The sequence below is a fragment of the Rosa chinensis genome, chromosome 7 (assembly GCF_002994745.2).
Source record: "Rosa chinensis cultivar Old Blush chromosome 7, RchiOBHm-V2, whole genome shotgun sequence".
NCBI classification, from domain to species: domain Eukaryota; kingdom Viridiplantae; phylum Streptophyta; class Magnoliopsida; order Rosales; family Rosaceae; genus Rosa; species Rosa chinensis.
The window spans coordinates 6,187,668-6,197,736 of NC_037094.1; the positions used below are offsets into that span (position 1 = coordinate 6,187,668).

A 10,069-nucleotide genomic window follows, 5' to 3' on the forward strand; every position below is an offset into this window, starting at 1 on the left:
ATACATACCACATGTATGTGAGTTCAACCTTTGTTGGGTTCTTGCAAATTTTGAAAATATAATGTGAAAAGGGTGGTGCTATTCACACACTTTTTCTCTATTCACACACCCCTTCTAATTTTCTATTACTTTAATTCAATATTTTTTATAAATTACCCTAACTACCCTCCCTTGTAAATCTTTTTCTTTTTTTCCATTTGGCAATTCAATCATGAATCAAACATCATTATACAATAATTCAATTTTTTTTACCTATAAATGAAGGAAGAATAATACTTTTATTAAGTAGAGAAAGACCTGTATTATTAGACAAAGAATATGCTTCCCTGGTAATCACTTTCACCCAACTGAATCCAAATTGTAAAGTTTGTTCTCATACTTTGTAAAGTACCAAACTCAATGCTCGTTTGTTTATGACTCTTAATCCAGGTGCATCATCCTCAAATTGAAAAAAAAAATGGAATTAGCTTTTTATCCACTTTAGCCACAAGTTCCACATTGCAACTGATAATGTACACAAAATTTGGAGATGCTCTACATAATATTGAATGCAATGAGTTGCAATCTTCGTGTCGGGAAAAAATTATGTTCTACTAGCATAATATAGTAGAACAAATCATATTTATAATCATAAGGCTATCATTATTAGGCTGTTGTAAAGTTCTATAGTTGCTCAATGGATTCGAATACACCAAATAATTTCAGTTAGAATCTTACTAGGAATAATGGATTCAAAGGGGCTCAAATGATCACTGAACTCATTTTTTTTCCATGACTCCATTGCAATTCAAATGTAAAATTTTCTCAAAAGATGGGTCTAAAGTTTCTTGTTCTATCATGATTAAACTTCAAAATATCATAATAGAGAGATAGAATGACTATGTTAGAGAAGTTTTTGATGAAAAAGAAAAGAGGGAATCGAAAAGAGTTTTAATGTCTTTTGTGTTTGCGGGAAAATAAGGGTTTAGGATTTGAGAATAATTGACTTGCCAAATAGAAAAAAGAAAAAGAAACATAATTATAAGGAAGGGTAGTTAGAGTAATTTTTAAAAGAAAATTGAATTAAAGTAATAGAAAAATAAAGATGGTGTGTGAATAGAGAAAAAATGTGTCTGAATAGCACCACCCATGTGAAAAATACATATTCATATGATTGTATTTATTCTTTTGTTCATTGTTTTCTCTTTATGTAGTTAGGATTTAAACGTTAGATCTGAATTTATTATTTTTTTTGTTTGTTTTTCCCTTATATTTAAATTGTAAATGTTAATTAATGGTTGCTAACGTGTAATTTTTTCTTACCTCTTAATTTAGACATTAGTATTTCTCAAATTATTATATTTTTGTGGATGAACAGTTAACGTCTATTTATTGACACATAATTCAATATATTAATGCCATTTGGGAAGAAAAATTAAAGGAAAAAATTTAATTAAATGATTAAAGTCAGTTTACTCTCCCGAACTTTGGGGTTAAAATCAGATTGGTTCATCTTTCTGAAAATCAATCTCGATGGTCCCTATACTCTCAAATGACATCACTCGACTCCAAAATTTGAATTTGGCTCCAAAAATGACGTCAGCTGCTGACTTTGAGCCCATATAGGGTCCCACTTTTCAGCTTTACAACCTCTAAGAATGCAAAATTCCCAAACTAACCTTTAGGCTAAATTCACCCAAATTTTTTTTTTTAAAGAATACTATCCCAAATTGATCAAAACCAGTGGTGGAGGAGAGAGCTCACATACACAAACCCAGAAGCAAATTGCGAAGATCTCTCCTCTTCCAATCCAAATCCCTCACACACGCATAAACCTTGGAGAAGGGCTGTTGGCCGTACTTGCGCCATCTGTACCTGTCGTCTAGGTTAGCAACTACACCAGATCCATCATGAAAATCAAAAACCCAAACACTCCAAATAATCATTATCATGAATCAGACTCAATAAATTTGGTCGATTAAAAGAAAGGCGTGGAAATGAAGCTTACTATTTCTGGGTCTTGTCCGAATCTTAGTCAGCATCTTCTTCCTCATATGCTTTTGTCGTGATTTGCTCCTCATTATTATTCGCCGCATGAGCTTCGTTAGACAAGGACGAGATCGAAGACGAGTTGGGTGTTGTAAGAGCAGTATTGGCGGTAGAGTTCAAGGCCTCGAAGTTAGTCTCACTCTTCGGCGACGACTGCTGAGGTGGCATCATCATCATCAACAAGTTAGACAACGTCGTTTGGGTCTCGAAATCAAACAGAGGAGCGTAGTCCCCCGCATTGCTGAGCAAGTCCATGAAACCAAGAGAATCCCTCTTAGGTTTTGAGTCGAAGATGCCGGAGAGTGAAGAGAAGGTGTTTGGTATCATCAGAATCTCGTGATCGGAGAAAAGTGTTAAGTTGGCCATCTGTGCAGAGGAGGAGGAGGAGGAGGAAGAAGGTGTGTATTAGTGTTAGAGGTGAAGATCAACAATTCACAGCTCAAAAGTGATCAAAAATTGAAATTAGGGTTAGAGGAAATTGGGGATTTTGGGGGAATTGGGATTAAGAAGGTGTATATTAGTAGTTGTTGCTTGCTTGCTTCCATGTTGACTTTGCGGGCCGTTGGTATCTGGGTCTTCATGGCAGCGAAGAAGAAGAAGAAGAGAGAAGCCTATTGTGCTGAGCCTGAGGGTAGAGAGAGAGAGAGGCAGCTTTTCTGGTTTTTGGGGTAACAAGGGGTAGTTTGGACATTTTTTCCAAATTGAGGGTCAGAGGCTGAAAAGTGGGATTCTATGTCGGCTCGATCCAAGTCAACAACTAAAGTCACTTTTGGAGCCAAATTCAAATTTTGGAGTCGGGTGATGTCATTTGAGAGTATAGGGATCATCGAGATTGATTTTCAAAAAGAGAGACCAATCTGATTTTAATCCCAAAGTTCAGGGGAGTAAACTGAATTTAATCCTTAATTAAATGAAGAAAAATATTGATCAAAGAATATGTAGACACATCTCTTAAATTAGTATATAATTAATAGCTGATATTTTTTTTTGTCACCTAATTAAATTTATTAATGTAATTAATTCACCCCCTAATATTTAAAAGAAAATGTAAAAGGGTAAAGTTTGTGTTGAAATAGTATGATGTGGCAAGACATATTATATGAAATTGAAAATAAATTTTTATTTACTTACATGGCATGACACTTAGGATTTGAGACCATAAATCTTAGGCCTCATTGAGGCTCCATATCATTGTCATTCCCTATAACTATCCCCATTTTAGGACTAGTGAGGAAAGAGAAAACGAAATTCCCTAAATTTACAACAATCTCTAAAATTTTAAGAGCAATTCTAACAGCTTTTCTATAATTTCTGTATTATAAATAAGCAAAAGTCAAAGCTTTAGCCTATTTTTCTTCTCAAACTCTAACAGATTCTCTATTTTACAACAATCTCTAAAATCTCCATAATTATTCCTTAAAATTGTAGAGATTGCTGTAAATTTAGGGAATTTAGTTTGTCCCTAAACTGAGAAGTTATAGAGAATCTGTTGTAGCAAAAGAGCCTTATTTTTCCTTAAAATAGAGAAAAATCAAAATATAGGGAAGCTGTTGGAGTTGCTCTAAGAAAGAATTATGGAGATTGTAGAAATTGCTGTAAAATAGGGAATCTGTTGGAGTTGGAGAAGAAAAATTGCTTAAAGTTTTGACTTTTGCTTCCTTAGACCATCTCCAACGGAGTGGTCATTTGCCATGTGGAAGTCCAACGAATAGTTTTGACAGACCAAACTCTCCTCCAACCCATATCTCATTTACACGTGGATTTGACATAAAGCTTTCCTCTGTCAAATTTGACAGCTTGAACTCCCTCGGTCATTTATTTTTTTATTGTTTCCCTGTCTTTCCTTCTCGCCTCTCTCTTCCTACATCTCACACAGAACACAGAAATTCCAGAGAAAGAAACAATCTTCCTACAAAATTTCTTCTCGGTTCTTGAATATCATGAACATGAATTGAAAATTTTTCAGAGTCATCTTCAGATGCTGCAAATGAGGAACTTTGGAATCTTGCTAAAGATGAAGAATTGATGAATTTGCAGATTAATGCTCTACAAGAGGATGGAAGGAGAAGACGTATTGATTTTGACCTTGTGGTCACCAATGCCCAGACCAATGAAGGTTGGTTAGATTTAGTTTTAGTTATTCCCTTCTTACCTTATTTTCTAATCGAAATATGGGTCTTGGGAGTGTGAGTTGATTGGTAATTTATGATTTTGGGGTTTTCAAAACTAGTTTTGGGGTTGTCTTAAATTTTGAGTGATCTTCGATAGTTTTGTTGGCTGGTACAGATGTACAAAATTTGGCTATCAAAACTTTAGTGGTGAGTTGGATCATTCTTAGAGGGGACAGGTTCTGTGAGATTGAAATCTGGGTTATGCGAAATGGTTAACCTGACTTTAAATTCCTAGGAACAATGGATTATGCCTTTCGGAAACACATTTGGGCTGCTTTTGTTTTCATAGATTAATGTAAATGCATATTGTAAACCCATTGGTTATGCTTTGTGGTTGATTTAGCTGATTTGAGTTTCTACTAAATGTGCAAGATAGACAAACAGCTTTATTCTCTGCAACTCAGACTAAGAAGGTTTTTGCATTATCTCTATCTCATAGCAGTTATTCTCTGTTGTTCTGATAAATGTTTGTGTTAGTACTTTCATATATATGGATGTTCAAATGGTATGAAAGTTGAGCTCATTTCATAATGAATTTGATGTTGACTCTTTATGCTTGGCAGGCTAAATATAAACAGAGTATTTGAGAACAGAAGAAAAAAAGATCGAGGTTATTAGAGAAAAAAAAAAACATTCATGTAAAAGAATTTAAATGCAGGGCCGTTTACAATTTCTCTTTTTCTCTCAGAGCAAAAGTGCAAAACGAGAAAAATTATATGTGAAATCCACTCTCATGCAAGCCTGAAAGGAAAACACTGATGTAAAGAAAGCAAAAGCAGTGAACGTGGGTTGAGTTTATGGACGGATCGCAGATGAATAGTTGAAAGATTAATGCTTTATTGATCGAGTTCGATTCATCAGTGCCCATTTTGTCATTCTTCTCTATATCTTCGAATTGACGGAGGTAGCAAAATGGGCACATATGATTTCAATTCCCATCTACGGTGCGTATGAATTAATTTCTTGCTTGTTATTGTTACAAATTCGATTACTGAATGAAATTGTTGTTCTTGGCCATGTTGTCTTTCGAATTTTGATGCATGCTTGAATGATTGATCATGTTAGAGGAATTGGTCTCAGTTTTGGGATGCAATACTACACCGATGAAGTGAATGAAAAGAGTGGGAAAGACATTGTGTTCTTATTGAAGTACCATATTTTTTCTTGTTTTCATCTGTTTATGTTTGCTACTTTGTATTCCCAACTCAAAGTTTTTGTTTTCAGTTGTTTCTATTTGCTGCTCTATATTCCCAACTCAAAGTTCAGATCTCAAGCTCTCACCCTCTCAATTGCATCTCTTGAACTAGTAGCATTCATTGTGTGGAGTGTGGACTATGAGATCTTTGATTTACAAGATAGAAGAAAATAAGGGAAAATAACATAAATAGAATGATATATATTAAAATAATACTCAATTTTGACATCTCCATTGGAGCTAAGTTTAGACAAATTATTAACATGTCAATTTTGCCATGTCATATGTCAAATTTGAATTTGACCAAACCCAAAAGACATCTTATGCTTTTATAATATAAAAATTATAGAGAAGCCTAATTACTCGGACAACAAATTTTTTACATAGGTAGAATGTATTGAATAAAGACCCTAACAAGTCAAAAGTGCAAGAATATAATTTCGAAATTAATGGGCGAGTTGCCCTAAAGATTTTGATGGCTGCAATTGTTCGTCTTCAATCATTGATTTTAAGGTTCCTTAACTATATTGGATAACTTCTCAATTTACTACCCTTTAGACAATATCACTTGACTAAAGAAAAGATAATTTATTTTCCTCACTTCAAATGAAAAATGACATTACTTAATTGTCTGATATACTATTTTCGGATGATATTATTCATCGGTAACCAACGACTTTTTTCAAGAAAGAAACTTCAAGAAGAGATCAGGAATTGGGAAAGGTAACCTGTGATATGACTCGTTATACGGTCCCCAAGTCGACTCCCCATCCCCATTTAGAGAAATAGAGATAGCCAATTTGTATACTCACTAGTCTCTCTTTATGCTCCAAAAAGAAAATGGGAAAGAACACTGTGCTCTTTTGGGTCTCAGAAAGATTTAGCCACATACGCCCCAACGTACACCAACGTGCTTGGAATGCAGAACCAATGGTTGCTCTACAACACAGCTGAGAGATGGAGTTGCAGACAGCGACTAGTGGCAGAAGATTTGAGTCCCTATCCATAACAGGGCCGGTGTTCAAATTCTATGGTGGTTAAGCCTAACATGTATTAGACTTCGATCATTGGGGCCGGCCCGGCCGGTGTGATATGATGCAGAGTACATATTCTCCTTTTTCTTGTGGAATGATTTCTCTGCGCGGCTGCGCCTGTGATGAATCACATTCTGATAGAGACTAACATAACTAATTCGTTCCACCTTGTGTTGATGATTGAATTTGGACTTACATGAAGATGGCAACAGATGTGACACGACTAAATACAGAAGAACATGAGCTTTCAGAGAAAATATAGGTAAAGTATATATTTCAAGTCATACCTAGAAGAGAGAGAGAGAGATTCTCCTTTGCACTAGTCTCTAGCTTTGAGGATGCGCAACTTTTCTTGGCTCTCTCTTCTAAAGCGCAAACGTTATATCACTGTTTATTTTGTTTGTCTTTTTCCTTATGTGCAGAGACGGTCTAAAACACTAATTCCTTCACAGTTTTGTCATTTTGTTACTCCCGACAAGAAATTGATTGGGAATGACATCCAGAGAATAGGGTTTGGCTTCCCTCTCAAATTTGTCATTTCCTCCTTACATCGAATCGCGAACCGGCCTTGATATTTTGAGGCACCTAAGAAAAACCCTCGATTACTAAGATTTACTAATTCTTACTCGCGTAAAGTACGTGGTATTAAGAAAAATTGTTAGGCACGGGCAAGCCGCACCACGTGGCATGCGGCTGTTCAATCAAATCTTAGAAATTTTTATCTGGTTTTGAAATGTAAAATATCTAAAATAACTCCCTGCTTGGACAGTGATTGGTCAGCAGCAGGTGGCGGTGCGGCGGCTGACCCACGCAAGAATTACTCTGGTATTAAAAATGGGTATTACAACTTATGAGCTGTTTAAGTATATCTGGATTATATGTTTGGCTTAAACTCTAGTGATTTGTCCAAATTGTAGTAGGGTTAGTTTTACAGATATTCTCAGAGATATTTTATTCAATATATGATTCAGTTTCCTTGTAAGACGCATATTCTCTGGTTGTAATACTCAATGCTAGACGGACCCCACACACTGTGTGTGAAAATTGATTTTTTTAAAAACTGTGAATGGGTAGTTTTTTTTTTTTTTTTCCAGGAGTTGGTAGTTTTTTGTGCAAGTTTGTGTTTTTTTTTTTCACGTACTTTATCTGCTTCCTACTTTAACATTTTTTTTTCTTTTTTCTATTTTCTGTTTATTTTATAAATTGACTATTTTACCCTTATCGGTTTTATTAGTGTTAAAGTTTTTTAATAATCCAGGGTCATTATGGTATATTTTTTCTGCTTTGGCTAATAAAGTCTTTTTTTTAATAATAGTATAGATAAAGAGGCCTTTATTATCAATGAAAGATATAGCTTATTCTCTCCCAATTTCTGATTTCCTAAAACATGTTATCAGCACAAAGTCTTAACCCTGAATCAAATAGCCAACACAAAAAAAAAAAATACAAAACCTTGAGACCCTTTCAGCCTCCACCGCACACCTTGAAGACCTAGACCCCAAGAGTCTAGAACCGGTGGCGGAATCTCAAGAACTGGCAGGAAAAGTACAAAATTGGCCCTCGGATGCAGAAATCAATTCTTCACTAGTTCGCCGCCTTCCAGACCTCCTCTTGCCACAAAACCTTGTCAGCAGCAGTCTCGACTTGAGGATTTTAGAACTGATCAAATCATTCCAAGAACCGGCAGAAAAAGCACCTAACCGGCCGCCAAAGCCAATGAACTGGATTTTTTAGTCTAGCTTGGATAGCCTCGCCAGTGTGCCTGCCTCTGCATGCGCCCCTGCGCCCCTAGCTGACCCCTCGGTTAGCCTCGCCAGCTCACGTCGTCTCTTGCAGTCCCCTCGGTTAGCCTTGCCAGCGCACGCCCTCGCTTGCAGACCACATGCTGAGCCCTTGATTAGCCTCACCTCAACACGCATACACGTAGCAACCCCCTCACAGCCTCATTGACCCCTCGTCGACCCCTCACCTTCGACCACCAATAATTTTCCCTGCGATTTTAGACTACTTTTTTCAGTAAATTTTCCACTCAATTTTTCGGTGACTTCAAAAAAATGTATTTTTTATTAAACGTTCTAGCTTTCCGTACTTTCAATTTCTTTTCTTTTTCTCAGAGACTTGCAATCTTCCTTCTTCTACCTCCATTTCTTATTTCATGGGGAGACTTAAGCCGAACAAACTTAGAGTTTGTTGAGAAGATACGATCGACCACAAATACATCATTGTTTCGATGTAATCCAATACCTCTTGGAATCTAATTTTTTGGGAGCGATTACGCTCAAAAATTTCTAATGTTAGTCTTTCTAGCATTATGAAAACTAGTTCAGTGGTACTTGCTCCTCTGACATCTCTCTCCTCACCTGGTCATATTTTTTTTTTTAAGTTACTGAAAAAAGTCAAACGTTTGCATTAGCTAGTATTTGGATTAGATTCTCTTAATGGTTAAGAAACAATGATGTACTCCATTATCTTATGAATAAAATTTTGAATTCTTTTCATTATGACTCCATTTTAATTCTATGCATATTCCTATGTGACTATGATGGCTGGGCCATCAAGATAAGTTCAAGGATATGTAATGGCCCAAATTCCTCTTGCCAAATCACACCTTGATTACTATCACAGAAACTCTCTACACTCCTAAGCAAATTGAACCCTATTGAGCTATTTAAGTCAACAAATTCCATGCAGAAATGCATATAGAGAACGAAAAAGAGTTCATTTGCACTATCTTTAATGATTGCGAACAAAGGCGCATATTAGAGAAACTTATGTGTCTTTCTAGTGGATTTTATGTCATCATTATTCGAGCTATTAAATCCAATTATGGGAGAAGTTCTCTTGGATTTAGACACATATTGGCTTTATCACGACAAGATAGGTCGTCCTAGTCATGATACGATGATCCGTCTGCTAAAGATTTCATTCTTTCGAGCGAAACGAAGCAAGAATCAAAGATTGACTAAGTGTGACCGCCACTGCTACCTCTGGCACCATAGCCATCCACTGCCAACTTAGGGCTAGTGTAGTCAATATCCATGACACCATGAATGGTGTCCATCATGGTGATGACGCTCCAGGTCATGCTGCAATCACCAACTTTGCTTCCAGTAGCGTTTTAGATGCTCAAGCCCAACCAAATTCTTCATTGGTTGCTTATAAGGCCCCTCCCTTGTTTTGCAAAGCCTGTTCCTTATGGAAATTAGGACCAAAACCATCCTACGCAAAAGATACGAAAATACTCATTCGGTTCTTACATATAATCCAAGGAGATTTTGTGGATCAATTCAACCAACTTGCAGAGAGTTAAATATTTCATGATGTTGGTTGACATGCAAACAGGCTGGTCATGTGTAGTGTCATTGTCCACTTGTATTGCTGCTTCTACTACACTCCTAGCTTAAATTATATGGTGACAGGCTCACTCCTCGGATCATTTCATTCAGTCAATTGGACTTGACAATGCTACAAAGTTTACAACGAAGATTTTTGATGATTATTGCATACCAATGGGACTGATGTTGGACATCATATTCTCATGTGCACACCCAAATGGTCTCATGAAAACGACTACAATAGTAGCCTGGACATTGGTAATGCACACCAATCTCCCTATATACACTTGGTGTCATGCAATGTCG

At 36.3% G+C, this 10,069-nt stretch overlaps 1 long non-coding RNA gene across 1 annotated transcript; it reads left to right on the forward strand.

The window, feature by feature from the left end:
* The first annotated feature begins 3,872 nt into the window (after positions 1-3,872).
* LOC112176509 lies at positions 3,873-4,905 on the forward strand. The gene is made up of 2 exons (XR_002926961.2): positions 3,873-4,144; positions 4,763-4,905. It is a non-coding gene; the product is annotated as an uncharacterized LOC112176509 (long non-coding RNA).
* The last annotated feature ends 5,164 nt before the right edge of the window (positions 4,906-10,069 follow it).